This window comes from Giraffa tippelskirchi, chromosome 2, assembly GCF_054371585.1.
Source record: "Giraffa tippelskirchi isolate mGirTip1 chromosome 2, T2T-mGirTip1v1.2.pri, whole genome shotgun sequence".
Classification (NCBI taxonomy): domain Eukaryota; kingdom Metazoa; phylum Chordata; class Mammalia; order Artiodactyla; family Giraffidae; genus Giraffa; species Giraffa tippelskirchi.
Window position 1 is genome coordinate 67,693,139 of NC_137276.1, and position 23,562 is coordinate 67,716,700.

The 23,562-nt window shown below is 37.5% G+C and overlaps 1 protein-coding gene and 1 non-coding gene across 2 annotated transcripts in view; both read right to left on the reverse strand.

Moving 5' to 3' along the window:
- Positions 1-23,562, reverse strand: part of TET1 (tet methylcytosine dioxygenase 1) — a 129,682-nt gene that overhangs the window by 87,765 nt on the left and 18,355 nt on the right. The window lies entirely within an intron of this gene.
- LOC145540039 (small nucleolar RNA SNORA36 family) lies at positions 5,085-5,218 on the reverse strand. The gene has a single exon (XR_014078165.1). It is a non-coding gene; the product is annotated as a small nucleolar RNA SNORA36 family (small nucleolar RNA).

The following is a 23,562-nucleotide window of genomic DNA, read 5'->3' on the forward strand; positions in this document are numbered from 1 at the left end:
GGCATTTGGGCTTGCTGAAACTCTGGAAGGTATTGTGCATTTTTACTTTATAAGGCAAGGCTAAATATTGGCGATATTTAAGGCAGAGAGGTTATGTGAGGACACTGTAGGCTCAGCTGTTGGGCTGCGTGTCTCATTCCTCGGGAACCACACCTCTCTGCAGCCGGCGCTTTGCCCAGAAACACAGCAATTTGATTTCTGTCAATAAATGTCCAATGACAAAGGCAGATTAAAAAATAATAATAAAGCCGCTTAAAAGGAAAAGGACAGGATGAGGACAAGGAAAGGGGGAGGAGTTTTCAGAATACACTTGCCACTCTGAGTGGCTGGCGATTTCAAAAAGCTTTCTCTCTCTTGCTCTGGACGTTTCTGATGACCTTCATTTCCCCCAAGAAATTCGTCGCTTCCAGAAAGTGGACTCATACTTTTGGGACGTAAGAAGCACCTTTGGCTCCTCTACCTTCCAAGATCTTCAACTGTCACCGAGCATCTCTCCGCAAAGCTGCCAAGCAGGTCCCCACGTGGAGCCTGTCTGTGCACAGGCTGATGATCAGACACGGCCACTTGGTTTCCAGGGACTGGGAGCTGAGCCAGAGGTGGAACAAGCATCCACCCACACTCAGCACAAGCATCCACCCACACTCAGCACAAGCATCCACCCACACTCAGCACACCTGGACTCCCCCCGCCCTCGGCCCACCCCCACCCCTCCAGGGTGGCAGGCACTGGGAGAGCAAGGCACCACAGTTGGAACTTGCCAGACTCTGGGAATGACAGAGCCAGAGGAGTCTAGCCCCTCCCTTCAGCCCCCTGGACAAGTAATAATGGCAATAGACAAAGAACCAGGACAGCTGTTTGAGCTGGCAGGTCTCAAGGTCACTGCCAAAATTCACTGCAGAGGCCAGTCACAGTGCCATCACAGCCACCTTGACAGCTGCACAGATCTTGGGAAGACAGCTTCAGCTCCATCCTCACAGGGCCAAAGTCTCAGCAGCACATTTGGGGGATTGGCAGGAGGGCCTCTCTGGCTGCTCAGCCAAAGATGGGTTTTCCACTTGCAGTTGGATTCAGAACAGATTCCCACAACCAGAAATCAGGAACAGAGTGAGGGCCGGAAAGCCTGTATTTCATCACCCTTGATTCCTAGCCTTTTGGTTTGCCACAAAAGCATGCTTTTCTTGTTGGAATGGGAAATCCAACATGCATTGTTTTCCCTCTTTAAACTACCTCTCCCCGACCCATCCACCCTCAAAAATTTTAACAAATGTAAGAAGCAAGCAAAACCAGTGGCTTGTAACCTAACCCCGTTCACCACGGCAACTTCAAGCACACTGAGCCCACACTAGAAAGCTCTCTGTGGGGAATGAAGCAAACATGAAATGGGTCAAAAACAGGACCAAATACAACAGGATCTGAAAATGGGTGCAAAACCTTTTAGCCCTATGTTTCTTTCTCTTTGGAGGCTTGTGTGTGTGTGGTAAAATATAGAAAACAAAAAAATTTACATTTTTACCGTTTTAAAGTGTATAATTTAGTAGCATTAAGTATATTCACAATATTATGCAAGTATCACCACTTTCCATTTCCAGAACTTTTTCATCATCCCAAGCAGAAACTCTGTACACATGAAGTTACTCCCCACTCCCTAACTTCTGTTAACTTTCTGTTCTACTTTGTCTCTATACATTTGCCTGCTCTAGGTACCTCATATAAGGAGTATCAAGCAATATTTGTTCTGTTGTGAATACCACTGGGTATGCAAGTATCTGTTTGAGTCCCTGCTCTCAGTTCTTTTGAGTATATATCTAGGAGTAGAAATGGTGGATCATATGAAAATTTTGATTAATTTTTGGGTGAGGAAACACCAAACTATTTTCTGCAGCCAAGCCACTTTTTTTTTTTTTTTTGCCATGTTACATTCCCATCAACAATACATGCAAGGATAGCCCTACGTTCCTTAAAGTGTTTTCCATTTCAATTAAAGATTATGTCTCACCCCTTGAATACCTGAATAAAAATTTTTAAAAGCATGAACATTTTCCCAGGTTGATTGCTCACTGTTTAGTAAAGTGGCCATGATATATTAAGGTATATATATATATATATATATATATATGTATTTTTTTTTTTCCCTCACCATATATATGGCTTATGGGATCTTAGTTCCCTGACCAGGGATTGAACCTGGGCAGTGAAAACACAGAGTCCTAACCACTGTGTTACCAGGGAATTCCCATAATTATATATTTTAAATAATTTCATTACCTGTGTGAACCTTTATCTTTGCCTCAAGAAAATAAAATAAAATCAGGATCAGGGTGTTAGGTCTACTAAATATTTGCACTGGTGAGAAGTTCATTTTTCTTTAAAAGCCCCATGGGCAGGCATTTTCTCTGCATGGGATACTCATGAAACTGCATAATACTGCACTTGGTAACCTAAGCAAAACAAACATCGAAGGTCTATGTGCAGTGTTCTGTAAAATGAATTAATAAATAAAGCCAAATTTCATCCCAGCTAATGAGTGTTAATGGGAGCGATCACAGCTAATATCCAATAGATACTACACCATGAAAATCTGTACTTGTTTAAATACAGAATACATTGGTAGCCTCTATTGATTGTGACCATCTGTTCTAAATCCTACACTTAGCGATTTATCCATCTCAGCTCAAGGCTTAGGTGATAGTGAGCTTTGGTGGAGAAAATAATCAGAAATTACTAGCAGAGAAAGTGGAAGTCAAGAGAGCCATTTCCACTCTCTTATTATTCAGAGCAAAATGCATACAACTAGATCTTATTGAATGATAAATTCAGAAACTAAGAAACATGATGTGGTAGTCCTACTTATTCAGAACTTATTTTTGTTACTTAAGTATATTTGTTTATTCCAACCTAACCCTAATCACAAGGAACTCTTTGCATGAGTTGATATTTAATTTTGTAATTAACTCAAGTGTACTAGGTTCTCTCAAATATTACAAAATAGTTCTATCTCTTTTCTCTTAAAAAAAATCACATAATTGGAACTTCCCTTGTAGTCCAGTGGATAAAACTCTGTGCTCTCAATGCCGGGTGCCTGGATTCAATCTCTGGTCTGGGAACTAGATCTTGTATGCTGCAATTAAGGCCTGGAGCAGCCAAATAATAAATATTTAAACCCCTCTCCCCCACCCCCCAAAAATCACATGATTACAGAGACAAAAAAAGAATATCAGGGACTTTCACGGTGGTCCAGTGGTTAAGCATCTGCCTTGCAATGCAGAGGACACAGGTTCCCACATGCCAGGGGGGAGCTAAGCCTGTGCACCACAACTAAAGAGGCCGTGTGCGCCTCAGTGAAGACCACATATACAGCAACTAAGACTCAACACAGCCAAATAAATAAACAAAATCAGAGAAAATTTAGGTCATAGGTAAATCTAAGAGGTAAGACCCAGAGAAGTGAAATTGCTTGATTCAGGTTACATAGCAAGTTAGAACTTGAGCCTGAATCTAACCATCTTACACAGCTCTCTCTATAACTTCTCATTTTCAGTACTCAACAATAGACATTTATAAATATCTCAAAATAACCTTAAAGGAACTGTCTTTGAAACTATAACCTTCAGTGCAAGAATATTGAATCATTATGTTGTACACCTGAAACTAATACTGTAAATAAACTATTTTTTAAAATCAATCATATTAAAAAAAAAAAGAACCCTCAGATGCATCATTTCTAGCATAGAACAGCAGCTCAAGAAGGTTAGTATTTTAGGGGCTTCCCTGGTGGGCTCAGTGGTAAAGAACCCTCCTGCCAATGCAGGAGACACAGGTTCAATCCCTAGTCCAGGAGGATCCCACATGCCATGGAGCAACTAAGCCCATGTGCCTCAACTACTGAGCTTGTGCTCCAGAGCCTGGGAGCTGCAAGTACTGAAGCCCTTGTGCCCTAGAGCTCCTGCTCCACAACAGGAGAAGCCACTTCAATGAGAAGCCTGTGCATGGCAAGTAGAGAAAAGCCCACACAGCAATGAAGACCCAGCGTAGCTAAACAAATAAATTAAATAATTAAAAAAATATTAATTAGTATTTTAAATTAACATTACATCAGGTGTACTTTTTAAAAATGTATTTTGTGCCCTCAGAGATAAATCTATGAATAATTTCAAAATCCTATGTCTATTTCTAAACATAAGCAATTCTGCACCCACAAGAAACTAGACATACAAATACTGCCTAGGAGGAGTCTTCTAAATTAATCTCAAGAGTTATTCACTGTTCCTCAACATTGACACTTGTGCAGCACAAAATCCTTCTAATATAAGCCATTGTCTCATCTCCCATGAAATCATTTTATATTTCTTATGTACTGTTGGAGACTCATGGCTTTTGCAGCAAAACCTTGGTAAGATGTTCCAAGTACCATCTTTTGTAAATTTTCAATCAACAAGAATAAAAAAAGAGCAGCTCATATTTAACAATTCTAATGGAGATCTTAAAATCAGTTTGATTTTATTTCATGTGCAATAGAAGAACCTGAACAGCTAACACTGGAGATCTTCCTGGATTATTGAGTCAATCCCCTGGCACAGTCTTTCCCTGTGCTTTCCTCCCCTAGTTCCTTCTCTGAGGCTTATCTACAGTAGCCCTTTTCTTCTCTAAGGGGCCAGGTCTGCCTAGTATCCAATCCCATTCTCTCTAGCAGTCCTGCTTAGTGCTGGTAAAAATAACTGCTCTTCAATAGCTAGAACTAAGGAACAAGTGAACAAAAAATGATCTTCTGCAGTTGCCAAGCAAGGGCAGTTGACAATGAGGTGAACCATAATGCCCGAGACTAAGTGGGGCTGAAATATCACCTTGCCCCAATTTCTTCCCAACAATTCTTCATACTAACTTAAAACTGACAATCCTACTCTCTCTATTACAGTCTAGATCCATATGTTCTTTTTTTGTCGAAATCAAATCACAAAAGATGCTGTGATTTAGAAAAAAATTTCCCCCTTTGTGAATGATGATATGTTGAAGTTTCCTTCTTATTATTGCTAGTCTGTCCTATATTTTATAATTAATATTATTTATTTATTTGTTTTTTGCAGTGTATCTGTAGGCTAGCCGGTATATGAATAGAATAATGCTTTCCATCCACTCATCCCTCCTAGCCTGTGTTTCAATGTCCCGAAGTTTAATTAACAGAACAGGGAAGCTGCCCTGAACTGAACTCAACACTCTGGAAATCTTTTTTTGTTTCTTTGTTTTTAAAGGAAGTTCTGTACCTTTGGGCTCCTTCCCTACATCATGCAAGAGAGCTGAAAGTTGACTCGAGAGAGCATTGTACCCTCAGTTTTTTATATAACAGAAAAATCTTAAAAATATTTTGTTTCACTGAAAAGCTCAAAGCATTTACACACATACAACTTGTTTTTTTTTAAAAGTCAGAACTAGGTGTCTCCTAAATTTAGGAAAATCAAGCTCGTTTGTTAATTCATGTTTTTACAAGGAAATTTCCCCATAGAATAGTGTTGTTTTTAAAACAACTGTTGGGCACTCTCAATATGTAGACATGTTCTGGGCTTGCCCTCCAGCCCCTCAGAATGTACCATCTCAGGAGAGACATAAATAGATAATTATAAAGTAGTATAGAATGGAGATGAGCCCAGAAAGTTATACAAGACTAGAGAAGTCTCCCCAGAGGAAGTGACATTTATTTCCACTGAGACCAAAGGATAGGTAAGAAGTTGGTTAAACATAGAAGGAGAGAAGAAAGGTGTGTGCCCCAGATGAAGGTAACAACATGTTCAAGGACACTGGGAGCACTGTGGCTATTGACAGTCACAGTATGGGGAGAAATGTATGTAAATAGATACACTACTATTTGGGCATCTTTGTTGTTGTTCAGTTGCTCGATCGCATCCAACTCTCCTGTACAATGTTACGAAACCCCGTCCACAGTTCTTTAGGCACTCTGTTTATCAGATCTAAATCCCTTGAATCTGGAGAAGGCAATGGCACCCCACTCCAGTACTCTTGCCTGGAAAAGCCCATGGACCGAGGGGCCTGGTAGGCTACAGTCCATGGGGTCGCTAAGAGTCGGACATGGCTGAGCGACTTCACTTTCACTTTTCCCTTTCATGCACTGGAGAAGGAAATGGCAACCCACTCCAGTATTCTTGCCTGGAGAATCCCAGGGACGGCGGAGCCTGATGGGCTGCCGTCTATGGGGTCACACAGAGTCGGACACGACTGAAGCGACTTAGCAGCAGCAGCAGCAGCAATTCCATATTCATCTCCTAAGTAAAAGTTTATACCCTTCACCTATTAATTCTTTTTTTACACAGTGGTCTATTTATAACATGAATTGGATTACATAGGAAACCAGCACGACCACTTATTCTAGATCATCCTTCTTGCAATAAGCTAAACTTACTGTAAACAAATAATGTACCATTTTGCAAACCATATTTTATTAAAACAAAATCCAAGCAAGGAAAATTCTCTACATTAAATTTGATAGTTTCCATACATCACTCAGCCTGTTTGACAGAAATAATGAGCTCATCTCTACTAATCTTCTAGATTTTGCATATATGTGTTAATATACAATATTTGTTTTTTTCTTTCTGACTTTCTTCACTCTGTAGAGACTCTACGTCCATCCACATCTCTATAAATGACCCAGTTTTGTTCCTTGACATATATACACTACCATGTGTAAAATAGATAGCTAGTGGGAACCTGCTATAAAGCACAGGAGGCTCAGCTCAGTGCTCTGTGATGACCTAGATGGGTGGGATGGGGGTGGAGTGGAGGAAGGTCCAAGAGGGAGGGGATATTTGTGTAGGTATAGTGGGTTCACTTCATTGTACAGCAGAAATGAATACAACATTGTAAAAGGATTATACTTCAATTTAAAAAATTAAGTAATAGCAAAAACAAAAAAATCATGAGCTCAATGAAAGTGAGTTCTATTGTTCCTTAATGCATCTATCTTTAATGTATGCTGGGCTTCCCTGGTGGCTCAGCTGGTAAAGAATCTGCCTGCCAGTGCAGGAAGCACAAGAGATGTGGGTTAGATCCCTGGGTCAGGAAGATCCCCTGGAGAAAGAAATGGCAACCCACTCCAGTATCCTTGTCTGGAAAATTCCATGGACAGAGGAGCCTGGCTGGCTACAGTCCATGTGTTCGCAAAGAGTTGGACATGACTGAGCACACATGCCTAATGTGTGCTGATAAATAATGTATTAGTATTATCTAATCAACTTGCTATGACATAGACATTATGTACATTATGTACTCTGTCATGACTTTTAATTTCAGAACATTTCAGAAAAAGGTATTAAGCATTTCATAGATACTTGTTTTTTTGTTTTTTATTGTTAATTTCTATAGGCTTATTATTGAACATGCTGAACATTTGTCACATATCTTGCTAATACAATATTTTCCCCATTTAAAAAAAAAATAAAATAAATCCCTTGAATCTATTTGTCACTTCTACTGTATAATCGTAAGGGATTTGATTTAGGTCATACCTGAATGGCCTAGTGGTTTTCCCTACATTCTTTAATTTAAGTCTGAATTTTGCAATAAGGAGTTCCTGATCTGAGTCTCCCAGTCTTGATTTTGCTGACTGTTTAGAGCTTCTCCATCTTCGGCTGGTCATTAAGCATACATATGAAGAGATGTAATCAACCTTTAATTCTATACCATTTGGGTTTGAAATGTTTCTATTTCAACCTTCAACTTTCCATTATTGGTCCCTTCAAAAGCCAACAATGATACTCCTGTTAGTTGTTCATCACAAATATCAGCTACCTTTTCAAGAGAACTAAGGGCTTCTCAGGTGGCTCAGTGATAAAGAATACCCCTGTCAATTCAGGAGACATGAGTTCAAGCCCTAAGTGGGCAAGATCCCTGGAGGAGAAAATGGCAACCCACTCCCGTATTTGCCTGGAAAATTCTGTAGACAGAGGACCCTGTTGGGCTACAGTTCAAGGGGTTACAAAGAGGTGGACACAACTGAGTGGCTGAGGATGCACAAGGAGAAATGACTGGTTTACCCCAGATCTGAAACCCTTGTATTTTACCTGTTTAAAATTCCCACATATAACTAAGTCTCCTAATCAAAGAAAAGCAATATTTTGAAAATAAGTGTATGTAGGTTTTTGTTGAGATGAGGCCAGTTACTCCAGAAGGGTTAATGTCTTTAGTTTTTTATCTAATTGACTATAGTTCCACACAATATGTGGAGAAGAAAGATTTGTCTGCCTAGAAATGTCACTCTTTCAGCTGGGTAACTGGTTGTACTAGACAGATGCTTCTAAAGGTTGGAGAAAGGGAAGTCCTTCCTTTGTTCATTCCAGAAATAGAACAGAGAACACCAACTATATTAGAGGCACTACTTAACACCTGTGGAATCTCTGACTCAATGAATAACTTTTCCATTGAACTTAACTCAGGTAGAGAGAAAACACAGAAAACTTGCCATGGAGCCCATAATATCTACAGTTATAGAATGCCTAAAATTAATCTTTTTCTGAAGTTTGTTTGACTTTCTTGATAGCCAAATACTTATTCATTGGACACATCAGGTCTTGTTTAAAATAAATGATTCTCAATATTCTTAATAGAGATATTTCTTCTAATTGCGAGTACCATTTCACTGTCTGAGGAGATCCTTTTGAGCTTTTGCAACGTAAAGCCCTTCAGGAATACCTTGTGGGATCAGAAGGAGACATATTTGTCATAACAGGAAAACAAAAAGGTTAGTTTTCACTACAGTGCACCTTAGATAACAGGTATGGATCACAAACCTCTACCTGTGTTAACTGTGCAAGTTTAAATGAAAAACTTGCCTATGATTATCAGGAATGTTTTAACCTAACTGATTATAATGGCGTTTCCATAGATACTCTTAATAACCAGTTGAGAAAATGCAATTTCCCCCCAAATTTGTTTGATTAATCTGATTTCAAAATACTTATTCAAAAGGCACAGTAGATCTTGCTGTTTAAAATAAATGGTCCTTGATGTTTTTGCTAGATATTTATAAGCTGTGAATTGATATTTTCCTTGCTCATAACAACAATTCTTTCATGCACATCACTTGAGAGTAAGTCAAACTGCATTCGCCAATGCTGTGATTATTTCTAACTTTATGAAATATATACCCATATTTTTATAGGGCAACTTTTGCTAATAATCATAATGAAGCCTTAGTGACTTGGTGGGGGGGATGACCAGTATACCTAAAATTCCCTAATTGTAGCTATGCATGTGATGAAAGAAATTACTTTAGATTTTTTTGAAACAAAAGTATTCTTTCCTTCAGGCCCCCTGTTCACCTTAAGATGTTATATTACACATAAAATATAATTTATTTTATGTAATATAATTTGCTCAGTTGTGTCCAACTCTGCGACCACATGGACTGCAGCACGCCAGACTCCCCTGTCCTTCACCATCTCCCAGAGTTTGCTCAAATACATGTCCATTGAGTCAGTGATACTATCTAACCATCTCATCCTCCAGTGGGATCCAGATCCCAATGATGCTTATAAACTGTGTGACCTTGAGCAAGTCAGCCTCCCATAGACTTTGTCCCCATGAGGGACAAAGCTGACATTAGGGTTAAATGCTATAATGGCTATGAAAAAGCTTGTGGTATGGCAGCTGACTTCCAGGTGTTCCACTGCAGCAACAGAGAACAATGTCTGTCATTAATTAAGAAAACAAGTACAAATAAACAAGGTATTGAGCAATAAAAACTCATTTAATATAAAAATGGAGATATTCAAGCAAACAGTATTTCAGGACATTGGAACCTCTCCCAGATAAGTCTAATACTAACAAGATTTCTGATAGAGTTAGGGCATGCTAATTTCACCATAGAATATAACCTAATCTTACATTTATTAGTTTAAAAGAAAATGAGAGAGTCCCCTGGCAGTCAAGTGGTTGGGATTTGGCGTATTTTCACCGCTGTGGCCTGGGATCAATCCTTGCTCAGGACACTAAGATTCTGTGCTGGGGTGGTGGGTGGTGGGGAAGAGAATGTGCAACTGTCACTTCCAGTTATAACAGAACCGGTAATTTGGAACAACTGCTTAAGACAAAGAAAAAACACACAAAACATAAAAACATTTGCATGGAGGCATAGAAGAGTGAAAAATTATCATGATAGTGTAGAATTAATTAATAGACCAGGATTTAGAAGGGAATGAGGTCCAGGGAGGGTAAAAGTTTCTTAAGCAGAAACTAAAAATGGAAAAAAAAGAGCTAGAAAGATGGTTAAAAAGACTGTAACCTTGAAATTAAAATACAGAAGCAGTGGGATTGGCAAACTCAAAGGGTTTAAATATTTGATTCCTGTCAAAAAATTATATTTTTGTAAAATGAGCTTATAAAATTCTTTTGTTCAAATTTTTATTGAAGTATAGTCGACTTACAATGTTGTGCTAGTTCCTGGTATATATCAAAGTGATTCAGTTTTTTATATATATTTTTTCTTTTTCATTATAGGCTATCACATGATATTGAATATAATTCCCTGTGCTATACAGTAGCTCCTTGTTAAAATGATCCTATAAGATTCTTATACAACATCTCTTTCGAAGTTTCACAAGTCTAAGATAGCAGCAATAAACTTAGCATGACTATCTTCAACCAGTCCACATTTTGGTCCCACTTCTCTGGACCCTCCAGGTTCTTCACATTTTGGTTGTTGCCCTTGCTCAAGGACGTGGTGGTTAAAATGAACCCTTAGGATATGAGCCAAGGGCTCTAATCCAAGATCAACTGTGTAGTCTTAGACAAGTTACTTGGCCTATCTAAGCCTCATTGTCTTATTTGATACATTGGGGGAAGAACGTACATTTCATCGGACTATTGTAAAGATGAAATGAGACAACGAGCATTTCAGTTCTTAATACAGTTCCAGGCACTTAGTATGTACTCAATACATAATAGTTTTTATTAACCCCTTTGGATGTCAACTTTACTCCACACCAGTTTCACAATCGTGACTAGTATCATTCAATTCGACGAACATTTGCTCGATGCGTATCAAACGACAAGCACCACGCAATTTTTGTGCCCCCCCAAATTAATTTGTTTTAATCCTAATGCCTAATGGAATGAATTCGAAAGTTGGGCCTTTGGAAGACACTTAAGTTATGCCAGTTGAATTGAATGAGATTATCACATTCTAAAGGAAGCTCCAGAGAGGTCCCCAGCCTCTTTCACCAAGTGAGGACACAGTGAGAAGGCAGCAGTTATAAACCAGGAAGTGGGCCTTCACCAGAGCTATGAGCAATACATTTCTGTTGTTTATAAGCCACCCAGGCTGCAGTATTTTGTTGTAGCAGCCCAAATGGACAGACTTGAAATAGACACTTCTCCAAAGATACACAAGTGGTCAATAAACACAAGAAAGGATGCTTGACATCATTAATGAGAGAAATGCAAACCAAAACCATCCTGGAGTATCACTTCACACCCACTAGAAAAGCAATAACAAAAAAGTCAGATAATAAGCTTTGATGAGGATGTGGAGAAATTAGAACCCTCATACATTGCTGGTTGAATCTAAAATGATATGGCTGCTTTGGAAAACAGTTTGGCAATAAAGAGTTGCCATAGGACCCAACAGTTACACTCCTCAGAATATACACAGCTCCACAGAGATCCCTAGCCTCTTCAACTCAGAGATTTTCCTAGCCTTTCCACACATATTTTTGTGTGAAAAATATGTTCACACAAAAACCTGTACACATTTGTTCATAAATACATTATTCATAATAGCTAAAAAGTAGAAACAACCCAGAAGTCCATCAACTGATGAATGTTTATACAAAATGTGGCTTATTCATGCAATAAAAAAATATTCAGCCATGAAAGTACTGATAAATGCAATGACAAGGAGAAAACTTGAAAACATTAGGCTAAAGTGAAAGAAGCCAGATACAAAAGACCAAATATTGTATGATTCCATTTATATGAAATACCCAGAATAGACAAATTCATAAAGACAAAAAGCAGATTAGTGGTTACCAGGAGCTGACAGAGGAAGAAGGAGGAGTCATTGCTTAATTATACTGGGTTTCTTTTTTGGGGTGATGAACACATTCAAGAAACAGATTGTGGTAATGGTTGCACAATCTTGTAAATATACTAAAGACCAGGAATTCCTTGGTGGTCCAGTGGTTAGGACACCAAACTTCCATGGCAGAGGGGATGGGTTCAATTTCTGGTTGGGGAACTAAGATCTTGAAACTCATGTGGCCAAAAATAGATAAAAAATACAAAATATTATATAAATAAATATATATTTAAATATATATATATAACACCAGAAATGTCCCTAGAAAATGAAATTAGGTGAATAAAGAATGTAATTTAATTTTATGTTGCCTAGTAGACAAATCTCCCTGCAATTCTGTATCAACTCCTAAACAAGTTACATACTCTGTCAAGAACGGAGGAAACTAACACACACACACACACAAACACACACACACTTTTCTCTCTAAACCTAAACTGGATGAGCTCCCTCCAAAAGTCTATGGCTTGCATGGAAGCAACCTAAATGTCCACCAATAGAGGAAGGGGTAAAGAAGATGTGGTACATATGTATAAGGGAATATTACTCAGCTATAAAAAGGAACAAAATGGTGTGAGGTGGGTGGACCTAGAGAGTGTCACACAGAATGTAGTAGGTCAGAAAGAGAAAAACAAATACATATTCACATATATATGTGGAAACTAGAACAATGGTACAGAAGATCTTATTTGCAAAACAGAAATAAAGACATAGACATAGAGAAAAACATATAGACACCAAGTGGGGGAAAGGAGTCAGGGGTGGGGGGTGAATTGAGAGATTCAGACTGATATATATGCACCACTATGTATAAAACAGGTAAGTAATGAGAACCTACTGTATGTCACAGGGAACTCTATTCAATGCTCTGTGGTGACCTATATGGGAAGGAAATTCCAAAAAGAGCAGACATATATTTACATATGGCTGATTACTTTGCTACACAGCAGAAATTGACATAGCAATGTAAAGCAACTATACTCCAAAAAAAAAAAAAGTCCATGACTTGAATCAACTGTGGGCTTCCACTGTCTTAACCTCCTACTTCCTCCTGCCTTGAAACTACTTTTGCACTTTAACAGAAAACTCACCACAAAATGGTGTTCCATATGAAATATGATATGAAAATAAGCTGTGTAGTGTGAATGTCTAGAATACAGCAGAAACACCAAAACCCTTTCATTATACAAGGACAAGAAAATAACTGTGGCATCATTGTCTTGCTGGAAACCATAACTATAATTCTGTATCACATGGGAATGGTGAAATCAATTCATTCATAATGCATCTTAATCTTCTAGCAGGAAAAATGCATTTGCAGATACTGTGAAATGGCATGTACTGGCTACTTCTGCAGACTTTAGCTACTTTCCTCTAAAAAACCTGAGTCAAACAGCAAGAGGGAAATGGGTGAAAGTAATGACATTAATAGGCAAATCTCCACAAGGATAAAACAATAACCACCACGTTTAAGCATCCATATGTAGCAGGGACTCTTCCAGACCCTTTGCAGACCTCAGCTATGCTCCTCAGGACATTCCTGCTTCACGATCTGACTATCACAATGTTACAAATAGATCCATTCTCACAATGGAGGAACATCAGAACTCTTAGAATAATTTAATCGTAGTAACAGTTGTCAATTTCATTCCTTCCAAGCCTTAAAAGATTAGTGTGATTCTCTTACTTGTTTTTATTTTGGGGGTAGGAAACATGATTTACATTTCTGTGAAATCTAAAGAAAGTTAAAGATCATCTTTCCAGAAAAACACGTAGAAAGCATATAATTTTGAGGGGATGGAATCACAGAGCACTGAAGTCCATCCAGATTAAAAACCTCTGCTGTAGTTCTAACTTTATCATTTTTGAAACATTATATGAAAGACAAGTGTTGTGATCATTAATTAGGATCAAATCAGTCTTAGGAATTCTTGTCTAGTAACCAAAAACATGTGGAAAGTTTAGCAGGACTAAAGCAATAATATAATAATAAATTTTAAAATTTTGTTTAGCTAAAAATACACCAAGTACCTAATCTGATCTGGCTAGTATCCAGTCATTAGTTGGGAGGTATGCTGAAATGCTGGCTCAAGCTCCATCTTTGAGAGGGCATGAAGATGTATTTACCAAAAAGAATGTAACAGAAACTTTAGTTTCTCATTTTTTGAGCAGGAAATGGACTTGATTTTCCAAAAACAAACAAACAAAAAAACCCCCTGTACTACAAATTTCAGGTTTCCAAAGGTGATAAAGGTTTAAGAAACTGTTGTGTGTGTACGTTAGTCGCTCAGTTGTGTCAGACTCTTTGCCACCCCATGGACTTTAGCTTGCCAGGCTCCTCTGTCCTTGGGATTCATCAGGCAAGAATATTGGAGTGGATTGCCATTTCCTTCTCCAGGGGATCTTCCCAACTCAGGGATTGAACCCAGGTCTCCCACATTGCAAGCAGATTCTTTACCATCTGAGTCACCAGGGAAGCCCCAAAAGGTTTCTCTATTTAGGCAATAATAAATCATAAATCATTAACAAAATACCAAAATTTCAGTTACGCTAATACTTCTAGCTTGATGTAAAGGACTAGTAGATTCCAGTGTCAAGAATACAATTTGAAGCGGGAACCAAGATAAAAAAGTTCACTAAATATAAAATAATTCATCCAGTAATGAAAAATGATTTAGTGGGTTATGTTCATTATCCCAAAGAAATATTATACACATATTTTTAAAACCTTTACAGATTTTTACTTACAAGGGAAATGCTGATGATGTACCAAGTAAAAACAAAAAGGAGAAAAAATTTTGCCCCAATCAACTTTAACGATGTTATTTATTTTTTCTGTGTGTGTGTACATATTTAGCTTTATTGTAACAAAGCAATCTGTATACCTTTAACATTTCAAACTGAGCATCATCTTTCCTTTCCAGTGAAACAAAAAGAAAAAAATTTTAAAACAATGGTATTTTTCAAATGTAGAAAAAATACTATATACTCATAGCGGTTGCCTCTAAATAATAGAATTAAAGTTTATCTTTTCATATTTGTTTCTTTCTTCTTTCTTTTTTGCTGCATGGCTGGTAGGATCTTAGTTCCCAGAACCAGGGGCTGAAACTGCACCCTCCGCAGTGAAATCATTAGTTCTAACCACTGGACTGCCTCTTCTAAACGCAAATTACATCACTTTGATTTAGTATGTTTTATTCCTTTTTAAATAAAACATAAGTTCTTTATGTAGAAACTCAAACCATTTTAGAAAAATTTAGTCAAAAATTTAAAGTCACATATTTTTTAATACATCCCTCCTACATCCAAAAAATCCAGTCTTCAGAGATAAATGGTTCCAACATTTGGTTTGGTTGGTATGTATCCTTCTAGAATTGTTTTCCGAAATTCCATTTACAATTAGAAAAACGTAATTTTGAGTTTTCATGGTCTTTTTTCCTTTAGAATTTTGAGTTGTCTAAACTTTGCATCTTCGTATAACTCAAACTACAAATGGACATGGCTGTAATTTTAAACAACACAAGCAGCTGCTTTTTTAAACATATTTTTAAAGCACTGTTTACTTTCCTAAAACGTTTTTCTCAAGTCTTCTTTTTAAATTTCTATTATAGATATGCCATGATCCTAATATCTTTGGTACTTGAAAATGACATATATAGGATAAACCCCAAAATATTTTGGAGTACTAGTTGTTAAGATGATATATTAAGTATATATGGAATATGATGGTTTACAGTGCACTTGTTTTTTGAGACACTAGTATGTGACATAGGCTGAATCTTACATTTTTTATGAGATTTCATTCATTCATTGAATCATTTGTTCAACAAACATTTGTTGAGCACCTATTATGTGTTGGCACCTTTCCTAGCCTGGGCTTTGGCTTTAGAAGCAAACATCTCACCTCTAATCATTGCTTTCTCATGATCCCCTTCTTTTTAAAGCTTCCCTGGTAGCTAAGCTGGTAAAGAATCCTCCTGCAATGCAGAAAATCCCAGTTCGATTCTTGTGTCAGGAAGATCCCCTAGAGAAGGGATGGGCTACCCACTCCAGTATTCTTGGGCTTCCCTGATGGCTCAGATGGTAAAGAAACCACAGCAATGTGGGAGATCTGGGTTCAATCAGTATTAATGGGACATAAATAAATCAGAAAAGAACAAGATTTCTCTTATTGCTTACTCTTGTTGCAGACATGAGCTGATGCTAATTAGCAGAGACTTTCTGGATAATCATGACTTGAGCACCTAGTCTCATTTTCATGGTAATGATTTGAATTGCTTAGATTAATTTGATTCATTTGTTAGTTGTGTTTTATTTTAATATGAAGTTAATGCAAAAATATTTGATTCCCAGGTGTCACTTAGTGGTAAAGAACCCGTCTGCCAATACATGAGATACAAGAGATGCTAGTTCAGTCCCTGTGTCAGGAAGATACTGTGGAGGAGTGCAGAGCAATCCACTCCAGTATTCTTGCCTGGAGAATCATGGACAGAGGAGCCTGGCAGGCTACAGTTCATGGGGTCGCGAAGAGTTGGACATGACTGAAGCCACTTAGCACACACGCACACAATGTAAAAATATGTGATTCCTGGTTTTACTTGTGCCACATCAATTATAGTATCACAATGACAGCCTGCTTTATAAAGAGAATGACTTTTGAAGCTTTGAAACAATCAACTCTTGAGACAAACTACTCTGGAATAAAAAAAAAAAAAAAAATCAAGAAGCTGACCAGAAGGAGCTGAGGAGACAAGCTCTATAGCAAAATAAACGTAACAAACTACAATGCTCACTAGGAAGTGATAGTATAACTTGGATAATATGGATATTAGATGAAGGTGTTGAGTCAGTTTCACATTTTTTTTCTGGATAAGATGGTCTATACAAAATGGCAAGATAAGATTTGAACCATATTGACAAGATACCAGAAATTAGCATACACTGATCTGAATCAGTCAGGATCAGCATGGTTTTGTTGACATGCTTTTTTTTTTTTAACTGAAGTATACTTGATATACAATGTAGTGTTAGTTTCTGGTGTACAGCAGAGTGATTCAGATTATGTGTATACATACAGATTCTAAACATGCAAGGTTCCTAAACACCAAAGGCTCCTTTTCCTATAGTCAGCTCTGTGGTGAGGTACGCTACTGAAGACTCAGCAGTGATCCAAAGAGATTCCTTAAAGGCATATTTAAGGACATATAACATCTGCCCTCAATTGCAAAACTTGGTAGCAAAAATTTGTTCCATATGCCATATATAACACATGCCAAAATGAAATCCGGCTGTTTGAAAACAGTAAGAAAAGCAGAGGCCAGGAGAGGCCTGTCCCAATCCACTCCTACTAACATGGATAAAATAAAATTAAACAAGTATGTCAACCAATTCCGAAGAGACATCTCCAGAACCAGACTATTAGCACACTATCCATTGGATAGTGAACAGTTACCTGTTCCATTTGCGTCATATAATACTATTAACTTTTAGCTTTTCAAGTACAACCCATATAGGTATTGCTATTTTTCCAGGTGTACTTTCTGTTAGCTAAGAAGGTGGCATGGTAACAAATAGCACATTCATGGTGTTATCTAGTAGCTATTAATCTAACCAAGCATATAATAACCCTTTAATATTTGGGGGGGAAATCAATATTAACTGGAGTAGGGAATTCCTGGCAGTCCAGTGGTTAAAACATAGAGCTTTCACCATGGTAGCCAGGGTTCAATCCCTGGTCTGGGAACGAAGATCCCACAAGCTGCCTGGTGTGGCAAAAAAAACAACAACCATGCACACACACAAACACACACACAAAACCACCCCAAAAAAACTGGAATAAATATTGAGACTATTTCACCTTGGCAACCAATTCACAAAGTGCTTAGTCATTCAATTATTCAATTCATGTAATTAAAAGGTCAGTTTTCATTCCAATCCCAAAGAAAGACAATGCCAAAGAATGTTCAAACTACCATACAAATGTGCTCACTTCACATGGTAAGAAGGTAATGCTCAAAATCTTTCAAGCTAGGCTTCAGCAGTATGTGAACTGAGAACTTCCAGATGTTCAAGCTGGATTTAGAAAAGGCAGAGAACCAGAGATTAAATTGCCAGCATCCACTGGATCAGAGAGAAAGCAAGTGAATTCCAGAAAAACATCTATCTCTGCTTCATTGACTACACTAAAGCCTTTGACTGTGTGGATCACGACAAACTATGTAAAATTCTTAAAGAGATGGTAATACAATACCACCTTACCTGCCTCCTGAGAAACCTGTATGCAGGTCAAGAAGCAATGGTTAGAACCAGACATGGAAAAATGGACCAGTACAAAGTTGGGAAAGGAGTATGTCAAGGCTGTATACTGTCACCCTGCTTATTTAACTTCTATGCAGAGTACATCATGTGAAATGCTGGCTGAATGAAGCACAAGCTGGAATCAATATTGCCAGGAGAAATATCAATAACCTCAGCTATGCAGATGACACCATCCTTATGGCAGAAAGTGAAGAACTAAAGAGCCTCTTGATGAAAGTGAAAGAGGAGAGTGAAAAAGCTGGCTTAAAACTCAACATTCAAAAAATGAAGATCATGGCATCCAGTCCCATTACCTCACGGCAAATAGATGGATTTGGCAAATAGTGATAGATTTTCTTTTCTTGGGCTCCAAAATCACTGTGGATGGTAACTGCAGCCATGAAACTAAAAGTTGCTTGCTCCTTGGAAGAAAAGTTATGACCAACCTAGACAGCATATTAAAAAGCAGAGACATTGCTTTGCCGACAAAGGTCTGTATAGTCAAAGCTATGGTTTTTCCAATAGTCACATACGGATATGAGAGCTGGATCATAAAGAAGGCTGAGTGCAGAAGAATTAATGCTTTCAAATTGTGGTGCTGGAGAAGACACTTGAGAGTCTCTTGGACAGCAAGATCAAACCAGTCAATCCTAAAGGACATCAACCCAGAATAGTCACTGGAAGGACTGAGGCTGAAGCTGAAGATCCAGTACTTTGGCAACCTGATAGGAAGAGCAGACTCATTGGAAAAGACCCTGATACTGGGGGAAATTGAAGATAGGAGGAGAAGAGGGCAACAAAGGCTGAGATAACATCACCAACTCAACAGACATGAACTCGAGCAAACTCTGGAAGACAGTGAAGGACAGAGAAGCCTGGCATGCTGCAGTCCATGGAGTCACAAAGCTTCAGACACAACTTAGCAACTGAACAATAAAGGTCTGATACTAAAAAGCACGCTGCTACTTGTAAACTTCTTTCACTATTCAATAAATAGAATAATGCATATGTGTCAATATGCTAAATCACAAATACATATAAGGAATACCTAGCCAAGGGCAAATTCCTAGATAACTATGAGTTACAAAGTTAGTGGTTTTAATTATCCGTATTTCTTAATATGGAGAACAGTAGACTGAACAAAATTAGGTAGAAGAATAACACTTTATCTCTTGGCCAAAGATATCACTGGGAAGACTATCTAGTCACCTTGTTGTATAATTAAAATAAATCATTGTGAGGCAAAAATGCAATTTCTGATCAAAAAAAGTAAATCAAAATTGCTTTTATTTCTCCCAGACATTATTAGTTAACGTCTTGAGAACTGGTATATACCTTTGAGGGTTAAGTATATTTTAGAAGAAAATATAATTCTGTTTTTAAAATGCATATTTATTTCATATAAGCACTAATAAAGATATTAATATTTAAAAACTATAAATGTATTTTCTCTCTCTCACTCCAAACCTCAATAATAAGTAAAATAATTCTGATGTGAGGAACAAACAAACATATGAAATATATTTGCTTAACAATATTTTTAGCTATCAAAGTAAATGGGCTTCAATCACTGATAAGCATGTAAAGTATCAAAAGTCTGGTATCAAATGGTTAAAAATAAAACAAATTAAATAGCTCTATATTGGAAACTATAAAATATTGAAATAAAGTAAGACATAAATATACTATGGTCATGAACTGGAAGATTCAATATTGTAAAAAATGTCAGTCTCTCCAAACTGATATATAGATTCAACAAAAACACAATAAAAATTTCAGCGTGGCTTTTGGTGGAAATTTACAAGTGGATTCAAAAATTTGGATATTCCCTGGTGGTCCAGTGATTAGAACTCTGAACTCTCACTGCCGAGGGCAGGTTGGATTTCTGGTCTGGGAATTAAGATCCAACAAGCCCACCGTGCCCGGTCCTCCAAAAAGAAAAAAAAGTCATGAAAGAACAACAACAAAATAGCCTAAATAAATATTGAAAAAACAATACTGAAGGACTTATATTACCAGTCAGCAAGACTAGCAGTCAAGCCTAATAATGATGCAAGTTTAGATACAAAGATAGAAAAAAAGGCCAATGAAAACAGTCTATAAACAGATTCAGAACTAACCAATCACCTGATTTGTGACAAAGTTGATGCTGTAGTGGGGAAAGTACAGTCATTTCAGTAATGGTGCTGGTCAAGTAGATACCCAGTTGAAGAAGAATGTATCTTGACTCCTATCTCTCACACACTATGCAAAAGGCAATTCCATATCTTCATACAGCTAAATGTGAATGGTTTAAAAAAGTAGCTTTTAAAGAAGAAAACAAAAGAGAACAACTTCATGACCTTGGAATTTGCAAAAAATAGATGAAATTTTCTTAAACAGGAAATAAAAAGTTATTAAAAAGTTACCATAAAGGAGAAGATTGGTAAACTGGACTACATTAAAGATAAGAATTTCTGTTCATTCAGGACTTCCCTGGTGGTCCAGTGGCTAAGACTCCAAGCTCTGAATTCAGGGGGCCCAGGTTTGATTCCCAGTCAGGGAACTAGCAAGCAAATTAAACTAATCAATCCTAATGGATATCAATCCTAAATATTCATTGGAAGGCCTGATACTGAAAAGGAAGTTCCAATACTTTGGCCACTTGATGCAAAGAACCGACTCATTAGACAAGACCCTGATGCTGGGAAAGTTTGAAGGCAGGAGGAGAAGGGGAAGACAGAGGATGAGAATGGCATCACCGACTCAATGGACATGAGTTTGAGCAAGCTCCAGGAGATGGTGAAAGACAGGGAAGCCTGGTGTGCTGCAGCCCATGGGGTTGCAAAGAGTTGGACACGACTGAGTGACTGAACAACAGGGAGCTAGAATCCACATGCTGCAACTCAGACCTGGTGCAACCAAATATATAAATAGTTTTTAGAAAAAAAGAAAAGAATCTCTGTTCGTTAAAAAGCACAAGGAGTTCCCTTGTGGTCCAATGGTTGAGACTCTGGGCTTTGACTGCCAGCCTGGGTTGGATCCCTGGTTGGGGAACTAAGGTCCTGCAAGTCTTGAAGTGTGGCCAAAAAATAAGAAGCACAATTAAGTGAAACATTGTCATAAAATAGATAAAGATATCTGCAATTATTTATTCAACAAAGAATTTGTTTCAACGAAATATAATAAACTAATGAATTAGTATAAAAAGCCAGTTTAAAAATGAATAAAAGTAGGACTTTCCTGGTATTCCAGTGGTTAAGACTCCATGTTTCCACTGCAGGGGGTAGGGTCGGGGAACTAAGGTCCTGCAAACTGCACAGCGAGGCAATAAAAAAAAAAAAAGAGCTCGATTTCATTAGTCATTGAGGAAATGCTGTGTAGTGATGCCACTATATAGCCAATGAAATTATTAAAACAAAATAAGACAGAAAATACCAACTGTTGGATAAGGAGCAAGTGGAACTCTCCTACACTACTGTAAGGAGTCTTAATTGGATTAACCACAGCAGTTTGGTAGTATCGATGAAAGTTAAACATATGCATATTTTATGACAAAGCAATTCCACTCCTAGGAATGTAGTCAATAGAATGCATCCATATATTCACCAAAAGACTTTCATAAAAATGTCCATAGTAGGGGCTTCCCTGGTGGCTCAGTGGTAAAGAATCCGCCTGCCAATGCAGGGGACATGGGTTTGAGCCCTGATCCAGGAAGATCCCCACATGCCATGGAGTAACTAAGCCCATGCGTCATAACTACTGAAGCCCAAGCGCCCTAGAGCCTGTGCTCTGCAACAAGAAAAACCACTGCAAAGAGAAGCCAGTGCACTGCAACAAAGACCTGGCATTGCCAAAAATAAATAACATAAAAAAAAATGTCCATAGTAGCATTACAATGTTTGATCTCTTGTTCGGTTCTATACTGTAACATTCCACTGCCCATCAACAATAGAATGGATAGGCAGTATGACATATGACAAAATAATAGAATATATTGTTAATACATGATATTAACCACAGAATTTCTGTATTGTGATATATACATACAATGGAAAACAACACTACAATGAGGATGAATAACTATAAGCAAGACTATTGATGAGTCTCATAAACATAATATTAAGAAAAGGAGACCATAAACAAGAGTGTACAACTGTTCCTTGCTCTGTTAGAATGAACTTCCCTCAGAGAAGTGTTTCCTATTTTCTTCTCTGCCTCTCCATACACTGTTGGATGAGTAGGCCTATCTTAGTGTGAGAGTTCAGTATAAGGACAACACAATACATCTTCAGAATCAGCTTTGTCTGGAAAAAGGTGATATTTTGGGGAAGGGGAGAACCAAGAGAGAACAAGTGATGATATGTGAGTATGATATGTAAAGCAAGAGATGATATGTGAATATCATCTAATATAGGGAAACTTTGAAATAAGATATGAACAGAAATAAATTAATTAAAATTGTATTTCAAAAGGAACAATATAACCATGTTGAAAGGTGAAGGTAGTGTGTGTGAGAGAAAGAAACACTAATTGAACAAAACTAATTCAACAAATGCATAGTCTAACTTTTGAACATACCACTGACATTTCAGTAACAGCAATCATTTCTGTCACCAAGATCTTGGTTTCTAATTACCATTCTCTACCAAAAAGAACCAAGTTTTCTTGGATAGCTGTCATTTCATCTGGGGCAGGATATTAAATAGAAAATCTTGGAACATTTGTGCCAGAAAATAATTATTCAAACAATGGTTGAAGTTGCTCCCTGGCCATATTTGGGGAAATTTGAGCATCAAAATAAGTAATGATAATAAAGAAGTATAATCTACTGAATATAACAAAAATCTACAAGTTCACACTGCAATAAATATATAAATAAGAAGATAAAGCTCTTCCTTGGAGTTTAAAGTTAATTAATAGATTTAGAAGAAATGATGGAAACAGAATCAACTTTTGACAACTATCAGGCAAAAATCAGCAGTAAGTGCTAAAACTGAAGAGTGAAAGTTTGAGGGATAGCTCTATATTTACAAGCCTCAATGTCCCTGCAAGATATTTATTAAATACAAAGTGAAAAATACTGATTATACCATGGAGACACTACCTTTAACTAAGTGATAAAAATTAAGATCATAAATAGTGGGACAAAGGACATCATGCCCCTTTTATAAGAAGGTATTCAGACAAAAATGCATAATCCA